We start from the raw sequence: 22,916 nt of genomic DNA on the forward strand, positions 1-22,916 counted from the left end.
AAATCAAATAAAAATAAATAAAGATTTCTTTTTTGCACATATTTCTAAGTGGTGGGCTTTTTTTCCCTCTCACTTACCTTTTTAGGGATTTATCCCACATTGCTCTTGAGAATGCATTCCTCTCCACACTTTCCTTTATAAGGAGCCCTTTCCTTCTCATTTTCATAGATCAAGATTTTATTGTTATGTTGTAGGTTTGGAGAGCAATTTTGGAGGAGAGCTTGAGCACTTGAGCTTGGACATTGCAACTTCTATTTTCTTGTCTTCTTCTCTCATGTATCCATGGCAATCCATTTAGATTACTCTTGCACTTGCATGTTAAATTAGATTTATATTTCCTTTCAAATATTAGTTTTCCTTCATTTGTTGTTATCACATAGAATGGCTTCCATTTTCATTTACATGCATATTTGATGATCATGGAGACTAGCACTCTTTCTTTTCCTCTTTGAATCTCTTATTTTATGGTGTACTTGCATGGGCACAAACTAGGTCTAAACTAAGGGCCTCCATTATAAACCTTTGCACTTCATGAATAGAGAGCTATGAGTCACCATTTGAGACCTCATTCTTAAACAATCTTGGATATAATGATTCATATAAGTGTGTCAATATTTTAGTACACAAGCAATACTTCACCAGTTGACAAAAAGTTGTACAATATGAACTACTAAAGTAGAACAATACTTAAGTCCAGTATGCAATAGGACATCAAACCAGTATGATGCTCTATAGCAGGTAGTACGATACATGATATAGGAGTACAATATGAAAAACTAGTAAAGTATCATACCACAGTAGAATAGAATATCATATTGCACTACAAAAAGTTTCATATGATATCTCTAGATGCAAAACCAAATTCAAAATCTGCAAGTACAAAATCAAATGAAAATAAGAAAAATAGAGTTAAACTGCAAGGTTGATCCCAAAAGTGGGCACAAAAATTGTATGCTCAAAAGATTAACACAATTCTATAGACCATTATATTTGAGAGTACCCATGATGAAGAGCATCCCAAGAGGAAGCCTATAGCTTCCTATCTATAATATGCAAGGACTAAACTAGAGTATGGTGGCTCTCAAATAAACCTAGTTAAGCAACCCTTGTAAGGTGCACCATAGAATGGAAGATTCAAAGGAGTAGAGGCAAGAGTGGTAATATTCAAGAATCAAGTATGCAATGCAAATGCAAGATCTAAGCTAACAAAGAGTTACAAAACCCCTAATTAGACTATGTGAGCATAAAGAAAATGTAAGCTAAGAGTAAAAGTAAAATGAGTGTAAAGTGTTCAAGAGTGCAAGCACAAAACAACATAACAATAGAGTGCAAGCATGAGGTATGAGAGAGTGGGGAGTTAGCCTCCTCTTAAAGAGAAATGGATGGTAGAGAATAAGAGGCAAAATCTACAATGGAGAATGAGTCTCATGTTGACTTTGTGCATAAGAATCTCTAATAGGAAAAATCAACAGTAATGTTTAAGAGGCAAGAGATGTGTGGAGGATAAAAGAGATTCGATTTTCCTTGGAAAGTATGGCCTCGCATATGTAGACAAAAATGCTTTTCTTTTATTATCAAAAAAGAAATAACCATTTTCATGTGCACACTTAGGATAAGAGGGATTTTGGGGATTTAATTAAATTAAAAAGGGATATGATTATTTTAATTAAATAAGAACTTAGGATAAGGTAGTCAAATGTAAAGTATTTTGAATTAAATCAAGATTTGATCAAATATGTAGATAAAAGAGATTTATTCTAGCATTTAGGAATTTAAAATGCATAAAGGGGCCTTATATTTTACCAAACCATTTTTGGGTGATTATATCAATAAGTGATTTATTTTCTTTTCCAAAATGCCTTTGTGCAATATTTTTTCAATGTTGGATTTGGTGTCCTATGTTAGAGAGAGCTAAGATATTGATAAATTGAAAGCGCTACTAGGATAGATTTTAGCATAGTTCTTTTCCCCTTTAAAGTAGGTCATTTACCTATCTAGTTGTAAATCCTCATCCTTTTTAACTTTAAAGGGATTCTATAGCTTATTTGTCCTATTGCCTTTATCAAAGGGAATTCCTAAATACCTACTAGGCAGTGAACACTTTTTGAAACCCAATATTGCAAATGGTTTTTTCTCCTTTGCTACCCATATGAAAAAAAAAAAATTTCAAACTTATCTTTATTAAATAGTTTAGCAAAGAATTTTGTCTAGCTATCAAGAATTTCATAAAAAATTCTTACTTCTATATAATGTAATGCTCACCTGGAGATCCTTGGAACAAGGATAAATATAAGCTAAGATTAAAAAAAATTAAAACAAGTATGGATGCACATGACATACAACATACTAGGATCACAAATATCGCAACAAAAGAATAAAGAAACATCCAAACACCAACAAATCTCCAAATGCCACTACTGACCAAAATGACAAACCACGGAAGGAAGCAAATCATTTCGAATCTGAAAATATTCTGAATTCAAAATCCAAATCCAAGGTACTCTAGAACACCATAAAGCATATCCAAAACTCCTCTAGAAAACTTCCAGTCAAACCAAAAAGTGCTCGTTGTCTACCCAAACAGGTTTTTCCAAAACCTAGGTGATACTATAATATAGCACTGTGCAATACTTTCCAGTATCGTGCAACCTTTCTAATGAAGGAGTGCAATACTTTTAGGGTTTGGAAAACACTTCTCAAGAAGGTGTGTGATACTTCATAAGTATCATACGACCTTTCTCCAATGTGTGTGTGATACTTTCCAGTATCACACGATATTACTCTAAGAGGCATGTGATACAATCAACGGCTGCACAATATTTCTCCTTTAAGTGTGTAATACTTTAAAGTATTGCTCAATGCTAATGCATAGTCAGCCAAGAACAATAAGGAATTTTCTAAGGACAAATCTAGGGATAAAAAAAGAAGATAGAACCTCCACACCAGGGGGTACCAAATCTACATATCTGATGGAATTACAAGTAGAAAAGGTAATCTACTAAGGGGGGGTGAATCAGTAGTTAAAACATGAACCCATAAAACTTTTCACCACTCATCCATCTCATGCATTCAATAGATAAACTTGAAATAACATGCAAAGCACATACATCTAAAACATGTAAACACATAAGCAATCACACATTTGACACCTGATATGATTACCCAAAAACCCTCCAAAGCAAAGGTAAAACTAGGGGTGGGATGACACCCAAAATTCTTTACTACTGTAGCAATAAAGTGTGGCCAATTAAGGTTAAAATGATTTGACCATGAGACGTGATCTACCTTGTGAAAGGTCTACCTTGCTAAAGGCTTACAATGATTGTTAAGTCCCACCTTGTTAGAGGATTTCAACACCCTGTTAGAAGTGTGCCTGGCTAAAGGACTTCAAAACATCCACTTGGAATGTCACCCTATTAAAGGATTTACAATAGTCTGTTAGGACTACCTTGCCTAGGATATTTAACTAAAATCACCTATTAGGATGTTTTAGCATAGATCTTGTGATTAGCTCTAGTAGCTTGATTAAAGATCAAATCTATACAGTATCCTTCTTGATCCTCTCTAATATGATATGTCAATCTTGTATCCTCTTTCCTTTGTTCTTCTCAAACTGATTCTACAATTCGCTCTCTACAACTTCTAAGTCTCCAAGAATGCTCTATTTTCGCATGTAAACTTTGATATTCTCTTCCTTCAATTCCTTATGCATTCTCTATGAAGTTTAGGGTTGCATCCTCCTTAAGAAGACTAGAAGACTTAGGGTTAGGTATGAATCTATGGATGAGATTCATCCTTTTTTTTGCTTAAACCTTCCCATTTTCTAATTGGCTGCATGTAATTGCATAGGGAATCCGCATACAGATTCGTCCTTATCTTTAAAAGATTGTATTCTATCTTTAGGTCGGCTGAAAAATAGTTTACACATTTGCAATCACAAAGAAATATGTCCAATCTATGTTGCTTGACACTTGAGGTTATTGATGCTCAGCAGTTACCGTAATTTTGTCTCTGAATCGACACCTGAACTACTCGGCATCTACTATTTTTTCAACACTTGAATCACTTGGCATGGCATGTATTGTCTGTTCGACACTTAAGTGACTCGGCACATGAGTGATTCAACACTCATTGCAACTCAAAATAGTCTGTATTTACAAAACATACTCAGCATACATGACTAGTTCAGTATGAACTTAGTAAATATCTTAAGTGTGTTGAAACTCAATTATCAAAACCAATCTAAAATCAACAATCTCCCCCTTTGATGTGAGTGTAAAAAACACTTAACTTTACATAATCAATCTAACCTTCTTGAGTATAATATATTCACAACTCAGCTTATATAAAAAACTTCAAAAAAAATCAAAATTCTATAATAGGCTATATACCTTAAAATTTATAACTCCCCCCGAGTTAATGTGCCTGTATTGTATCCAAAAATATGTTCTCCATTGTGAGTAATTCTGTCTCTTGCTGATACTCTTTGTCTTCAAATATGTTGATACTCTTTATCTAATATGCTTTGTTTCTGCTCTTTTGTTTGCTCCCTTTATTTTTTCTCCCCCTGTGGTTTACCTTTATCTCCCCCTTGCTTATTTATCTCCCCCTTCTTTCTATCTCCCTCTTTGCACATTTATCTCCCCCTTTTTTGACACTTATATCAAAGGGTCTATACACTAATTGTGTATTTGCCCAAGAAAGACTTGTGTACTTCCATGATTATTTTCAAAGCAGCATCCCAATTGTCACAGGAAACATCAAGTGACTTTATTTGGATTGCTATCTCTGTTGCAAGATGAACTAATCCATCAGATGTAGAAAGATTAGGATCTTTCTTCAATAATGTTTGTGCAAATCCTAGTTCTTTGTGAAGTATATCCATATGAGGGGTAAAGGAGGCTTGAATGTTAATCAACTTGGCTCTTATATTAGCCTCTTCTATTTTTAGCACAGCTAGTTGACTTTGTGATTGAAGCAATGAATGGAAATGCTCCTCACTTTGAGCTGGGTTTTGAGGTAGTTCCATACCAAATATTTTCAATTTTCTCTCCAGACTCATGATTTTCTAGCTTGTTTCTTGTGTGAAGAGTGTGGGATCACATAGTTTTGTGTATAATGAGAATATGATCTCAAGTACCTTCTTCACTATCTCAATTTTGTGGCTAATTGTACTTGTGCTAATGCTATATCACCAGATATTTTCTCATTTATTTTCCCTTGAAATTTTCTTTCTAACCATTCTGTAAGTTTTGCATTTGTATCTTGGTCTTCATTATTCACTTGGTCCACAATATCTGATAGTTGTTATAATATTGGCTTTGATTCTTCAGGTGTAGGTAAACTAAAAGCATCTAAGAAAATGTCTTTTATTTCCTACAATGCTTTCCTCTTTTTATACTCCTTTCTAAGTATTTCTTGATTTTTCTTCTTTTCCAAGGCTTGTTGCATTAAGCCTATTTGTTTCAAAGCAATGGTTGCATAATCATATTTAGGTATCACTATTTCTTCATCTAGAGTTACATCTCCATAGTGAATTACCTTTACAACCTTGGATGAACTGGAGCTTGGTGTTGAGATCTACAGTGGTACAACTTTAGTGCTCAGCTCCTAAAGGACTTTTGTAGGAGAGCCAAATGTTGGTAGATTTACCAATGCTTGTATGGCTTCTTGCTCCTTTTCTTTTAGTATGTCCTTTTCTTCAGATCTACCTTGATTAATTATTGTTTTCTAACTTGCACCTTGTGTTTGTGCATCAGGTTGAGCATTGGTTGTTTCTTCTTCTTTTTCCTCTGTTGCAGTCCGTGTTTGTTCAACTCTAACAATAATGGCATGCTTTGTAGATGTTTCTTTTGATGTTTATACTAAATTTTGAGCACCAATAGCTGAAGGGATAGAAAAAGGTGGTTCTTGTGTGTTCACCTTATCCCTTGTAATGTCAGCTACTAGCTTCTGAAGTTCATCAACACTGACCAATACTGGATTCTCACACAATCTAGTTTGCAGTGTGAATTGGTCAAGGATCTTCTTCAGGTCTTCTACAGTTAAGGGGTTGATGTTCTGAGCTGAGCTATCAGAAACATCCTTTACAATTACAGTGTCTGCAAGCATGCTTGTGTCATGTGGAGGGCTTATGCTTGACATTTGTGTGTCTTGCACACTTTGATCTTCCTGTTGCTCTTTAGCTGTAGCTGTCTCATTTGTCTTCTTTTGTGTCTCCTCCACAGTAGTATCATCTTTTCCTCTTACTATTTCATCTTCCTTGTCTTCCTCTCCATCTCCATTCTTTCTTCCCTCAAAGGGATCCTCTTCTCCTTCTTTAACTATTGTCAAACCATATATTAACTTCCACATTTGAGTGAATTTCTTCACAACATCCTCAATATTGTTCTAGAGTATGTTGAATGCCTTGTATTTAGGTGCAAATCTGCTACCATACTTCTTATTTTCCTTGACAATTTGACCTTTTTGTCAAATTTGGCATTACCTATGCTAGTGTGGATTCCCTTATTTATTTATCCAGGTTTAGGCAATAATGCCACTTATTTTCAACAATTGTATAGAACTCCTTTGGCATTGTATTTTCTAGTTCAAGTGGAGTATTCTTGAACTTAGACATCATTGCATAAATTGATTCTTCAATCAAATATTTCTCTATTCTTCCAAGTTTTCCAAAATCAATATTATTTAAGCATGTCATATCTACATTATCCTTAACATTATCACAGATATTTTCAAGATCAGATTTAGGTGTATGACTTACCACTCTAAATTGACTTATATCTTCAGACTCTGTCTTTTCATCATCTATTTCTAGTTGTGTAATGTATTTTCTCCTCTATTTCTTTTGTACTAGGCCCTTTTGTTCAATAGCCTTTGTTTTCTCTTTTGCTTGCTCTTTGGCCTTTTAAGTAGTAGCCCTTTTACTTTCCATGGTTGTTGGTGTTGTTGGCTTTTCTAGGCTGGTCTTCACAAATTTCTTTGCTTTTGGTTTAGCCGCAGGTTAAGCCTTGGCCTTTCTCTTCTTTGGTGCTGAGGGCATTGGTGTCTCTTTGATTTCCTCTTCCTCGGCACCTTCTTCTTCTTGGTCCTCACCCATGCCTTGGGTTAGAGCTAGAGGTTCTTGAGCTTGTACCTCTTCTTCTTCTTCATTATCTTCATCATCATCTTCTTCCTCGTTACCTACTTCCTACTTTGTAGTTGTAACATTTTCTATCATATCTACAATTGCTGCACCAAATTAACTAGAGTTACCATCTGCAAATAGCTTTGTGGTGTCAATCTCTTTGTATTGTGTGTCAATTTCTACTATAACTATCTCTTTCCTTCTCTTTAGGGAAATCTTCAAAGAATCGTTGGCTTCATTCAGTTGATGTAGTATGAGATGTATCTCAATCTCCTAGTTCTCAATGGTATTTCCCAACTTGTAGACTTTCATTTCAAGATCTTTCCTCTAAGTTGCAAAGCTTCTTCTTCTAAGAACTTAGCTCTGGTACCAATTGATGGAATTACAAGTAGGAAAGGTAATCTACTGAGAGGGGGGGGAGCGAATTAGCAGTTAAAACATGAACCCATAAAACCTCTCACCACTCATCCATCTCATGCATTCAATAGATAAACTTGAAATAACAGTCAAAGAACATACATCTAAAACATGTAAACACATAAGTAATCAAACATTTGACACTTGATATGATTACCCAGAAACCCTCCAAAGACAAAGTAAAACTGGGGTGGGGATGACACCCACAATTCTTTACTATTGCAGCAATAAAGTGTAGCCAATTAAGGTTACAATGATTTGACCATGAGACATTATTTGTCCTATGAAAGGCCTACCCTGTTAAAGGCTTACAAATATTGTTAAGTCTCACCTTGTTAGAGGATTTCAACACCCTGTTAGAAGTGTGCTTGGCTAAAGGACTTCAAAACATCCACTTGGAATGTCACCTTGTTAAAGGATTTACAATAGTTTGTTAGGAATACTCCACCTAGGAGATTTAACTAAAATCACTTGTTAGGATGTTTTAGCATAGATATTGTGATTAGCTCTAGTAGCCTAATTAAAGATCAAATTTGTATAGTATCCTTCTTGATCCTCTCTAATCTGATATATCAATGATGTATCCTCTTTCCTTTGTTCTTCTCAAATTGATTATGTAATTCGCTCTCTACAACTTCTAAGTCTCCATGAATGCTTTGTTTTCACATGTAAACTTCGTTATTCTCTTCCTTCAATTCCTTATGCATTCTCTATGAAGTTTAGGGTTTTGTCATCCTTAAGAAAACTAGAAGACTTAGGGCTAGGTATGAATCTACGGCTGAGATTCATCCATTTTGTTACTTAATCCTTCCCTTTTTTCTCATTGGTTGTATGTAATTACATAGGGAATATACATATAGATTTCCCTTATCTTCAAAAGATCGTATTCTATCCTTAGGTTGGTTGAAAAACAATTTATATAGTTGTTTGTGCAATCACAAATAAATATGTCCAATCTATGTTGCTCAGCACTTGAGGTTACTGATGCTTGGCACATACTATAATTTTGTCTCTAACTCGGCATTTAAACTGCTTTGCATCTACTATTTTCTCGACACTTGAATCACTCAACATGTATTGTCTACTCAACACTTAAGTGACTTGGCACATGAGTGACTCGACACTCATTGCACCTTGTCACAGTCTCTATTTACATATCATACTCGACATACATTACTAGTTTAGTATGAACTTAGTAAATGTCTTAAGTGTGTTGACACTCAATTGTCAAAACCAATCTAAGATCAACATATTGGGGAAAGGCACTTGATCCAATAACTACTAGATGGAAATAGCAACTAACCATCTTACATAGTAGTGAAGGGAAAGAACACAACGCAACATCACAATGAACTAAGTGTGTGGTTCCTCCCAACCATAATAGCATCATGAGACCTCGAAGGTCCTAGCCATCCCTTGTGCATAGCATCCAAACTACCAACTAGATAGTCAGAGTTATCTTATAAGTATGTCACTACTAAAGCATAATAACATCATAAGAATAGGAAATCTAACATGCTAAACCATAAGCAATATATACTCCAGCAAATTAGATAACATCATAACATCATATATTAAACATCATAATAAGGAAATGTGCCAATACTAACATCATCTAAACATGATATAGAAACATTCCAATGAAAGCATAAATCACAAGGAAGCATACTCCATAACTTGAAATACCAAGTGAAAACATCCAGTAATGGTTGCACTAGGATAATAGACTATCTTTGCACACTGCTCCCTAGCAGTGATGAAGGTAGCTACACCTCTCAACCACATGAAACCCATAGGTCCACTCTCGTTGTGTTGATGGAGATAATGATCCAACCACAAACACGCTCAAGCAAACATCCATGGCTAACACTCACGCTGGACAATAATAATGACTAAAACCAAGATCAAGAAATAATGCATAAACTACATGTCCTAGTCAGACACTCAATGGGCTACTAAGTACGGGCTGACATCATGGAGAGTCTCTTGGCATCAATAAGCCAAAGCTAGTATTGGAAGCTCTAACTTCCCAACAGAAGGAGCACATCCTAAAGCTTTTTATTATCTTATTTTTATTACCACCCAATATTTTATTTAGTTTATCACTTAATTAAAACTCCCTCTACCAACCTATGGTGCCATGATCACTAGGCTGCAAGATAGAAGCCACCTTCATATGCTACCCTACCCTACCCATGTTCATCCAATAATGAGTGTCCATAGGCATGCATATTCCCAACCCGACCCCAATGATCATAAATCCCAAAAGTACCATGGAAGATTGGGCCTCACAAATCACTTGACAAATGTGTGAGCACGTACTCGTGTGTGGTGCACCACCATCACAAAGATCATGACACAAGGACTGGATGAGAACACAATGCAAAAATACACTCAACTGAAAATAGACTCGGGAGGAAAGATGTGACATGTATCCCAATGCAACATAAAAATGCAACAATGGTTTGACTGACATCCCAATGGATGGTCCAGTTCCATGACAAACATTACTCCAAGAAAACTTGAGAAAATAGGGTGGCACACATATTGAGCTAAAAACACCAAAACTGGAAAAATTCAAAATTAAAACCCATTTGATCTTTGGGCACAAAATCCTCGAAAATCCAATAAAATTTGGGTTCGAACATAATGGTGTAAAACCCAAAACCCTCATCCCAAAGCAGGAAAAATGTTTGTACCCAACCAACTGGGCATAACTAGCAAACAAAAATAGAGGGTAACACTAGTTCTTAGCCTCCAGGCAAACAATTACCAAGAACAGATACATAATCTGAGCTGAAACAAGAAAATGGGAGTGCCCTACCTGAAAACAAAAGGGGTTGAAATAGAAAATAGCACAGTAAAATAATTTGCCTATTGAAATTGCCAGAAATATAAACAAAGCAAGGTCTATCCAAGCTGGATACAACAAGACTGATCTCCCAAAGATCCCATGCCCACAGCTCTCACCACAAACAAAAATGTGATCCTCTAGAAGAGGATTCTCAAAAAAGCTCTCGAATTTTTTTTTTGCAAAAGTGATAAGTGAGGAGTTAAATTCCTCTTCCAATACTTATTCACTTTTTGAATGAATAATCAATTAGGGTGAATAGCCAGTTAGACTAGCTAAACTCTAAATTGACCCAAACAAAAATAGGTTATTCCTAGAAATAGGAATTTGCCTATGGCAAAGCTGCTAGGAATTAAATTCAATAAAAATTAAAGCCTGAAAACCCAAAATCATAGAATTTCCTTAAACACCTTCATGACAATGGAAACCTTTAAATGCACAGACACACTCACTAGTCTAATCACATATTGCATATGAGTTTGGATTTAAAAATCACCAAAATTTTTAATTAAATAATTAACAATAAGGATAAACCAACCATATAGGGACAACATTGGTAAAATATGAATAGTTGAATCACTAACTCCATGTGCCACTGCTAGGGATATAATTCTTAAACACTAAAATACACAATCAAGTCAATTGTATATAATATCATAGCTGAAGCAATAAATTCATCAAATGAGTAATTTAACCATTTATTCAATTATACTAAAATAATCCATTTACATCACTCCCGTTCACAAAAAGCATAATGAAACAAGAATAAAGTAAATATCCATAACATAAAATCCATCACTTAACAGAATCAGAGGTATGTCCAAATACCAGATAACCAAATATCACCATAGACTTACTATCATCTCAAAGTGGCATCAACATGCAAATATGATAAACTGAACAACATAGCAATAAAGCATCTATGATACTGAAATCAAGGTATAATGTCTGACCCTTAGGTCATCTCAAAATACATGAAATAAGAGTATCAAGTATGCCTCGAGTCAAAATAAACAAGGTACAGACTACAAACACAACAAGCACTACATCCTCCCACACTAGAATAGGATCACTCCTGGAAGCTAGCAAAAAGATAGGGGTACAATCCTCTCAAATGTGTAGCATCTTACCAAGTTACTGAGATCTCATCACCTGAGTCCCATTGGACCCTTACCTGCCCGATGTCCTAACCTCACAAGGTTAGCCTTCATTATTGTGGGATATGAATGGGCTCTAAATAAAGTTTCTCGTCCACCACCTACAAAGCATCCCAATCAAGAATATGCATCACATCAGGAATATACTGTCTCAAAATAGAAACATCAAAGACATTGTGGATGCGTGATAGGCTAGGTGGCAACACTAGTCAATAAGCAATAGGACTGATCCTCTTGAGGACTTGAAATTGTCTGACAAAATGTAGTGCCATCTTAGAGCCTTTCCCATAACAGATGGGGCTCTTCCTTGGTCGCACTCTTAAAAACACCCGGTCACCAATAGAAAAGTGGCGATCCAACCTTGGGCATTTGCATACTTCTTATGTCTGTACTGAGTAGTAACTAAATGCTCCCTAATCTGAAAAACCTACAACTCCATACCTAAAGCATCTCTGGACCCAAAAGAACTCGATCCTCTAAATGATCCCAACTCAAAGGGGTACGGCATGGTCTACCGTACAAGGCCTAAAAAGGTGACATGCTAAGAGAACTATGATACCCATTGTTGTATGCAAGCTCAAGAAGGTATAGATAGCCCTCCCACTTCACCTGCATGTTCATAACATACATGAAAAGCATATCCTCTAGAACCTAACTCACTCTCTTAGTCTGACCATCAGTCTCTAGGTGATAAGTTGAACTAAAATTGAGTTACACACCCAAAGCATGCCGGAGAGGCATCTACAGTATAGAAGTAAAAACTGGATCTCTATCCAAAATAATCTAACGAGGAATCCCATGCAAATGAACAATATCCTTCAAGAAAACATGTGCTCTAGAGGAAGTTGTGTAAGATGCTCTCATGGGTGAAAAATGTGCTACCTTGGACAACTTGTCGACTATCACCATAATACAATCATGTCTCTGTGATGACATAGGCAACCTTGTGATGAAATAAATAGATATCGTATCCCATTTCAACTTTGAAATGGTATGCGGCTGCAAAAGACCTGTGCAATGCTGATGCTCTACCTTCACTCTCTGGCACTTGAGACATCGAGCAACAAAATCAGTAACATCGTGCCTCATCCTTACCCAAAAGTACAGTTGTTTAAGATCAACATGCATCTTCTTGACACCAGGATATGCGAAATACGGTGCATGATGCACTTCCAACAAAACTAAGGCATCAAGATCACTCGACATGGATACATACATACACCCCAAGTGTCATAGTGAGACTCAAGAAAATAACCTAAAAACCTTCCCTCAAGGGTACATCCAAACTCAATCTCCACCCTAACCTCCTCATACCAAGTGTCATTAGGCAAAGCCTCCAAGATATGGCCTCATAGATCCACTCCCAATGACAACACTGATACCTCATGTCACATCCCTACTTAAGGCATCCACAACAACATTCTCCTTCCCTTTAATGTAATGAACATCAAAGTCATAATTGCACAGGAACTCCATCCAGTGACATTGTCGTGCATTTAGGTTTAGCTGAGTAAAGATATACTGCAAGCTCCTATCATCGCTATGCAACTCAAACCTGTGTCCCAAAAGGAAATGTCTCCAACGAACTAGAGCATGCACTACGGCCGCGAGTTCCAAATCATGAGTGGGGTAGTTAAGTTCATGGTCCTTGAGTTTTTGATGAAGGATGCTCCCCTTAAAACCATAAACTCATAACAAAAATAAAGAAACAATAATGAATGGGAGAACAAAATATGGACTTCTTATTTGCGCTACAAATGCAGAATTATAGAATTTACAAGTACAAAATGCTAACCCACATGGGCACCTTCATTACAGTAATATGCAAGACTAAGCTGCGAACTACCACCCAGAGTTGTCCTAGACAATGTTCAAGCATTTCTTAAATAAACAATTTTATGCCGCCTGGGAAGGTTCTAGACATTGAAACTTAATACCTAGGGCCGACAGACCCTAACAATACATATAGAGTCAGCCAAATACATCTTTGACAATTATTTTAGATATTTCAGGTAGCCCAACTTTGAAAGGCCATAACTCACGAACTGTTGCTCTAATTGGCTATTATAACCACTTTTCAAAAATGCTAGCTCCTAATCTATAGGCTCAAAAGTACATAAGTGCCCTTCCAGTGAGTTTTCAGACCTCATCCAGGCACTCTAAGACCTCCAACAGTGAGCCTAAAGATTTTTTTGCAAATATTTCCATCGAAAATCTATAAAAACTTCTCTAATACTTAAGATGGAGCAAAGAATTTTTTTTAGTGGACTTAAAACTCTAAAATGAACCTTCATGTAGAAAATGAGAATATTCTAAGCTCATATGAAAAACTTACTAAAAATAGCAAGTTCCCATAAATAGTAACCACCTTGTCTACTACTCCTTATTAAAATAGATAAGACTAAAAAGAAAATATTTATGGGTGATGCAAGATTGCTCTTATACCTAGGATGCTCCTGCATTAGTTTTCTAGACTCATATGCAATCACTCGACCATCCTGCATCAACACTACACCCACGCCTTCCAACGAAGCATCTATACAAATCATGAAATCAACTACAAGATTAGGCACTGCAAGGACTGGTGTACTGGTCAAATACTCCTTAATAGCATTAAATTTTACCTCGCATTGATCTGACCAAACATACTTCTTCCCTTTCCACTTAAGAGAAGTGATGGAATGGGCTACTTGTGAGAAGTCCTTCACAAAGCGACAGTAGTAGCCCACCAATCCCATGAAACTGCAAACTTCAAAGACATTAGTGGATACTGGCCAATCCATGATGGCACAAATTTTATATGAATCCATCGCAATTCCATCACCAATGATGATGTGTCCCAAATACTTCACCTCTGATTGAAAGAACCCACACATATAACTAATGGTCTCTCAAGCACTGCAACACCTAATATATATGGACTTCATGCTCCTCCATAGTCTTCAAATAAATTAATATGTCATTCAAGAATGCAATGACACACTAATCGAGGTAAGTGTGAAATACTCCATTCATCAAACTCATAAACACTGATGGCACATTGGTCAACCCAAAGGGTATAACCGTGAACTCATAATGCTCATATTGTATACGAAAAGTTGTTTGATGAATGTTAGCCTCCTAGATATGAAGTTGATGGTATCCTGACTTTAGATCAATCTTAGAGAACACTAGTGCTCCCTTTATTTGATCGAACAAGTCATCTATCCTTGGTAAAGGATACTGAATCTTCACCGTCACCTTATTTAAATGTTGGTAGTCAATGCACAAATACAATGATCCATCCTTCTTCTTCATGAAGATGACTGGTGCACCCCACGAGGATATACTAAGATGAATGTGGCTCTTGGCCAACAATTCCTCCAACTACAATCTAAGCTCACTCAACTCCTGAGTAGTCATGTGGTAAGGATCTCATGAAATTGGCTCTGCTCCTAGTACAAGATAAATCTAAAAATTAATGTCACACTGTGGTGGCATACCTAGAATCTCATCAGGAAACACATCTGCATACTCACAAAGGAGTGGTTGATCATCTAGTGTCACCATACAACTCTCAGCTTCCTCAAGATCATTGATAAAAATAAGAAACAACTGACAACCCTTTCACACACTCCACTTTAGTTGATTAGCTAAGAACATTCGAAGTGAGACTGGCCTCTAGACTCCCCATAGTTCCACCTACCCACCTGTGTCATCAACACATTGTATCAACTTATTGTATAAATCTATATTCGCCTGATGAGCGGCTAACCAATCCATGCCTGAGACAATGTCATACGATCCTAGAGGTAGAATACAAAGATCTATTGTGGTGGTGAAGATTCCCAAATTCAAACTACAACTGTTGAGTCCACAACCACTTTGGAACCTGTGGCTAACTCAACCTGCCATCTATCGACCTGACTTATAGCCATTAGCCCACATTGTTGAACAAGAGATGGTGAAAAGAAAGAATCTAAGACACCAAAGTCAAATAATATTGAAGATGAAATACCATGCAATGTACCTATAGCCTCAACTATTGTACCTTTATGCTTAGCTTGACGATTGTTAACCATTCCAAAGACTCAATGATTCCTACCAGCATCTCCCACAATAGGTTTAGATCTGGCTACACTCTTACTAGGTTCTATAGATGGTTTGATAGAACACTCAAAAGATTTATGGTCGGGCTGACCACAAGAATAACAGTTTCCCCCAAAGTTGGAACTTATTTTGTTGCCACCCTGAGTAGTGCTAAGATATGGTGCACTACCCTTGCTAGAATTTTGCTAACCACTCTGACAAGGACAATCCTACTAATATTTTTGTCCTCAACTTTGGTTATCTCTTTTCTTCTTAGTGGGACCAGAAGACTGTCGCCCCTTTCTCTAAAACCTCTTCTTATTCCTGTGGTGATCACCACCTTAAGAGGGTGTTGACTGGGTTCAGCCCTTCCCTAAGGACTAAGTGAATTGTGCATCCTATCTAGAGTTTCATGCACTTTGGTTTTGAGAACCAGATTTACCATTATAGTCTCTAGCCAAATTACTCTCTGCAATACGTGCCTTCTCGACAATAAGAACAAGAGTGCTAGGCTAATAGAGACGAACTTCACCAATAAGGGCATTCATAAGGCCTAGGATAAGATGTTTAGTCTAGAGTAAATCATCATGATTGTAGCATGAGTACTGCCTAAGCTCAAAGAACCAAATTTTGTATTGATCCACTATCATATTACCTTGTCTAATTTCATGGAACTCATCAACATGGGGCCTCTCTAAACTAAGGAGATAAGAATCTCTCTGGGAACCTCTCTTCAAAGATCTCCTAGGCAAGATCTTCAATGTTGATCTGGAGCTTATGCCCCTCAATATTCCACCATATAGATGTGTGGTTCCTCAACTGCATAATCGCACAACATACCTTCATATTGGTTGCATGGTACATGGTAAAACAATGCTCCATGTCCAATAACCAAGTTTTTTCCTTGAGGCCACCTCTCTTACCATCATACAATGGCAGTTTGCATTGTTGAAGAGACTTCATGATATCCAAATGGATGGAATATTCACTATTGTGGTCCCTACCACCCTGATGGTACCCTTGGCCACTCGGTGGAGTATGGGAACATTTGCGTTCATGCTCCTCCTCTATATGCTCTAACTGGTGGGAATCCCCATGATGGGATCCCACTTCTTGATCACAATCCTATCGGTGTTCCTCTACACGAGGGCCCAATCGAGCAAGAATCTCCTAAAGCACCAACATCAATACCTCAATGCCACCCTAATAGTTATTACCCTAATGTTCTCCACCAACCTGACATTCTTCCTCTTGGTGTTCTTCTTCATGGTTATTACTACGGGTACCACCCCAACCACTAGGTCTATGTGCAGGAGGCATCACTATGGAAGCAACAAGGTAAGGTCAAAACAAAAGAGTCACAACAAGATATCAAAATAGTAACCAATAACTAACAATATACAAATAGAAATAAAAAACCATAGTGGAAGCATAACACAAATCTTAATGTTGCAACATGGACTCTGATACCAGATGTAATGCTCGCCCAGAGATCCTTGGAACAAGGATAAATATAAGCCAAAAAAATTAAAATTAAAATTAAAACAAGTATGGATGCACATGACATACAACATACTAGGATCACAAAGATTGCAACAAAAGACTAAAAAAACATCTAAACACCAACAAATCTCCAAGCTCCACTACTGACCAAAATGATGAACTACGAAAGGACACAAATGATTTTGAATCCAAAAACATTCTAAAATCAAAACCCAATTCCAAGGTATTCAAGAACACTATAAAGGGTATCAAAAACACCTCAAAAAAACTTTCAGTCAAACCAAAAAGTTCCTATTGTCAGCCCAGACAAGTTTTTCCAAAACTCAGGTGATACTTTAATACAACATTGTGTGATACTTTCCAGTATCGTGCGGCCTTTCTAATGAAGAAGTGTGATATTTTTAGGGTTTAGGTGAAAATTCTCAAGAAGGTGTGTGATACTTCACAAATATCATATGACCTTTCTCCAATGTGTGTAAGATACTTTCCAATATCACACAACATTATTGTAAGAGATGTGTGATACAATTAGGGGTCGCATGATATTTCTCCTTTGGGCATGCGATAGTTTAAAGTATCATGCAATGCTGATGAATGGTCACCCAAGAACAATAAGAAATATTCCAAGGACAAATATAGGGATAAAATAAGAAGATATAACCTCCACACCAGGGGGTACCAAATCCACATATCAAGGAAAGGTACTCGATCCAGTAACTACTAGACAGAAACTACAACTAACCATCTAACATAGCAGTGAAGGAAAAGAACAGAAAGCAACATTGCAATAAACTGAAACAGTGAACTAAGTGTGTGGTTCATCCCAATTGTAATAGCATCATGAGACCTTGAAGGTCCTAGCCATCCCTCACATGTAACATCCCAAACTGCAAACTAGATAGTCAGAGTTGTCTTATAAGGACATCACTGCTAAAGCGTAATAACATCATAAGAATATAAAATCTAACATGCTAAAACATAAGCAATAGATACTCCAACAAAGAAGATAACATCATAATATCATATGCTAAAAATCATAATAAGGAAATGTATCAATACTAACATCATCTAAACATGATATACAAGCATTCCAATGAAAGCATAAATCACAAGGAAGCATACTCCAGAACCTGAAATACCAAGTGAAAACATCCAGTAACGGTCACACTGGGATAATAGACCATCTTTGTACACTAGTCCCCAATAGTGGTGAAGGTATCTATGCTTCCCAACCATGTGAAACCTATAGGTCCACTCTCGTCATGCTGATGGAGATAATGATCCAACCACAAACACACTCAAAGCAAACATCCATGGCTAACACTCACACTAGATAGTAATAATGATTGAAACCAAGATAAGAAATAATGCATAAACTATAGGTCATGGTCAAAAACTCAATGGGCTACTAAGTAGGGGTTGACATCATGGAAAGTCACTTGGCATCAACAAGCCCAAGCTAGTATTAGCAGCTCTAACTTCCCAACAAAAGGAGTGCATCCTAAACCGTTTTATTATCTTAGTTTTATTACCACCCAATATTTTATTTAGTTATCACTTGATTAAAACTCCCTCTGCCAACCTATGGTGCCATGATCACCAGGCTGCGAGATAGAAGCCCCCTCGATATACTACCCTAGCCTATCCATGCTCATCTAATGATGAGTGCTCGTACGCATGCATATTCCCAACCCAACCCTAATGATCATAAATCCTAGAAGTACCACAGAAGATCGAGCCTCACAAGTCACCCAAAAAATGTATACACACATACTCATGTGTGGCACACCACCGTCACAAAGATCATAACACAAGGATTGGATGAGAACACAATGCAGAAATACACTCAACTGAAAATAGACTCGGGAGGAATGATGCAACATGCATCCCAATTTAGCATAAAAGTGCAACAATGGTCTAATTGAAATTTCAAAGAATGATCTAGGTCCATGACCAACATTATGCCAAGAAAATAGGGTGGCACACAAAATGAGGTAAAAATCCCAAAAGTAGAAAAAATTGAAATTAAAACCCATTTGGTCTCTGGGCACAAAAGCCTTGAAAATCCAATAAAATTTGGGTTCGGACACCATATGCAAAAATGGCTAGCATAACTATGTGAAATCCCAAACCCTCATCCCAAAATAGGGAAAATGTTCATCACTAACCAACCGGGCAAAACTAGCAAATAGAAATAGAGGGAAACACTAGTTGTCAGCCTCTAGGTAGACAATTACCAAAAATTGAAACATAATCTTAGATGAAACAAGAAAATGGGAGAGCCCTACTTGACAATAAAAGAGGCTAAAATAGGAAACAACACAATATAATAATTCACCCATGGAAACTACCAAAAATCTCGACAAAGCAAGGTCTACCCAAGCCGGATCAATTGAGATTGACCTCGTGAAGATCCCACACCCATAGCTCTAACCATGAATAGAAATGTGATCCTCTAGAAGAGGATTCTTAAAAAAGCTCTCAAATTTGTGTTTGCAAAAGTGAGAAGTGAGGAATTAAATTCCTCTTCGAATACTTATTCACTTTTCGAGTGAATAATCGATTAGCGCAAATAGCTAGTTAGACAAGCTAAAATCCGAATCAACCCAAACGAAAATAGGATATTCTTAGAAATGGGAATTCATTTATGGAAAAGTTGTCAAAAATTAAATTCAATAAAAATTAAAGCTCGAAAACCCAAAATCATAGAATTTCCTTAAACACTTACGCGATAATGTGCACCATTAAATGCATAGACACGCTCACTAGTCTAATCACATAATGCAGATGAGTTTAGATTTAATAATCATCGAAAGGTTTAATTAAACAATTAATAATAAGGATACATTGACCGTATAGGGGCAACATTGGTAAAAATATGAATAGTTGAATCACTAACTCAGTGTGCCACTGCCAGGGATATGATTCTTGCACAAGTGCAATTGCATATAATATCATAGCCAAAGCAATAAATGCATAAAATGACTAATTTAACCATTTATTCAATTATACTGATATAATCCATTTACATCACTCACATTCACATAAAGCATAATGAAACGAGAATAAAGTAAATATCCATGGCATAAAATCCATCACTTAACAGAATCAGAGATATGTTCAAATACTAGTTAACCAGATATCATCATAGACCTACTGTCATCTCAAAATGGCATCAACATAAAAATATGATAAACTAAATAGCATAATATTAAAGCATCTATGATATTGAAATCAAGTATAACACCCGACCCTTAGGTCATCTCAAAATACATGAAATAAGAGTATCAAGTATCCCTTGAGTCAAAATAAACAAAGTACAAACTACAAACATGAGAGACAATACATATAACATCACCAAAAAATTGTTGATGTGTAATGTTGGTAATAGCATAAATGGTTTTGACTTTATTGACTTTTTGTAATGAACATATCCTGTGTATCTGTCATAATGATGTTAAGGAAGGGTGAAAATGGGTCCCCTTTCTTGAGGCCCCTAGAGGTACTAAAGTATGCTCTAATGGAAGCATTTACCAATAGTAAGAATCCAAGGGTGGATATACAAATAAAGATCAATTTAATCCATTGTTTGGAGAAACTAAAATCTTCCAATCATTTGGATAACATCTCTAGTTTATTTTATCATGAGCATTATTAATGTCCAATTTTATTTTACAAGCTAGGATAAAGGTTATTTTGTGTAGAATGAATGACTTCTTGGATAATAATCACCTCGTTGAATATTGACCTAACGAGGTCAAAATCTTGATTTCTCTTTAAATATTAATAGATGGAGGAGAGGTTTGATTCTTTTAACTAATAATTTAGTAAAGACTGTGTAAACTATATTACATAGAGAAATAGGTTTGCAGTCCTCGAGGATTTCAACATTCTCTTTATTTGGAATGAATTTAATAAAGGCATTAATCAGTTCAACCAAGATGGAACACAAGTTTATCAAACTTTCTAATGCATCTCTTAGCTTAGATCCTAAGAAGGTTACACATTTTTGGAAGAAAATTGTAAGGAAATTATCTAGACCATGTGCTTTATTTGGGTGGAGTTAATTTAATGCTAATTCCACTTTTCTAATATAGAGAATAGCTAATTTATAATTTTAATATGTTCATTAGTAATGACCTTAGGAATAGATCTACCTACCTTTACATGTTCCAATAGGTTTGATCCTTCATAGTCATTTAATAACTTATCAAAATAGTTCACTAATTCTAAGGAAATGGTAAAGGGAATCATGTGTACTATATCATTAGCGATTTTAACACCAAAGATTTTATTAATTGATCTTCTAAATTTGGTATTGTTATGGAATAATTTGGTATTTCTATCCCCCTTAGCTAACTGTAACTCTGTAGATTTTTTTTCCAATATGTTTCTTCTTTGGTTAGGTGTTCTTGGCATCTATTTCATACCTATTTTTATTTGATATAACTTTCTTCATCCATGTCATGCTTCATGACTTCCTAATTGAGGGCATGGATCTCTTCCTCCACTTTTTTTTATGTGAGGTTGTTTTTGAAATGAGTTTAATTTCATTAAATAATATTTTGATTTATTCTATTTAGTTTATTGTTGAAATATAACATTTTAGACCCTCCACCTCTTCTTCCCTAGAATATTTTTCAACTGATTCTAGAAAATTATAATGTATCAAATCACACGGTACCTAAATTTTCCACTGCACATCACATACCACTATACCTAAGGGAAAAGTACACAAAAGAAGTACCCAAGGGGAAATACCTAGGGGAAGTAATCAAGGGAAGTCCCTAAGGGAATCCAAAAGAAGGTATGAGTACCTAATGCAAGCACCTGCAAGTTGTATGGGAGTATGGCAGTCATCATTATCTTAGGCGTACAATAATAAATTAATCATACAAAAATAAAACTCCTCCATTGTTAAACTGGTAAATTATAGATGTACATTGTACATTCAACTTGGTATATAATATATATTTTTGTTTACCTTTATATATAAATTCAAATCCTTCCTTTTTGTATGTCATACACTTGTACAATAATACTCACATCCATACAATTAATGAATTACTACTACTAGCATAATTCTTTTTATGGTTAATTGACTTGTATGACATCCATTTAGTAATGTGACTCCCTTAGTTTTTCATAGAAATATTGCCTTCAAAGAATGCCAAAATGTAAAAAGACCTAGGACTGATGATTTCTCCAAGGAATATTTAGATAAACAAACATGCAAGAGGAAATAAAGATAACACCCAAACATGATAGTAGAAATGTTCATATGCCATAATAAATGGTATAAATGGTATTAATAATGATAACGCAATAGTTTACAATAGTTTTGGTCAGGAGCCAAGAAAATATAGATTTATCTTCCAATGGAGACTTTAAAAAACTAAACACACAATGTGAAATATCTAGATGATATTTCTAACTATAAACTAGGGTGAGGAATGACTCCCACTAGAACTAAAATAAAAAAAATAGGGAGGATATTTCACCTTTGAAACTGTAGATGAATAACCTTCAACCTCTATCCTTCAAAAATACAAAGAAGAATCAAATAGCATCCATGAATATTTACAATGCCCAACCATATCCTTATAAAGTTCTCCAAGAAGTGTCTAGGGATTTACAAGAGGTCAACATTATTTTATTATTTTATTTAATAATTAAATTAATTAATTGAATAAGTTCTTTTGATTTATCTTTTGGGATGACTTAATTGAATAACCTAACTAAGACACTTATGAAATTTTGGGGCATTATAAATCCTCCTCACCAAAAGATTTAT

Source organism: Cupressus sempervirens, chromosome 8 (assembly GCF_028749045.1).
Source record: "Cupressus sempervirens isolate cs-2001-9-10 chromosome 8, ASM2874904v1, whole genome shotgun sequence".
Taxonomy (NCBI): domain Eukaryota; kingdom Viridiplantae; phylum Streptophyta; class Pinopsida; order Cupressales; family Cupressaceae; genus Cupressus; species Cupressus sempervirens.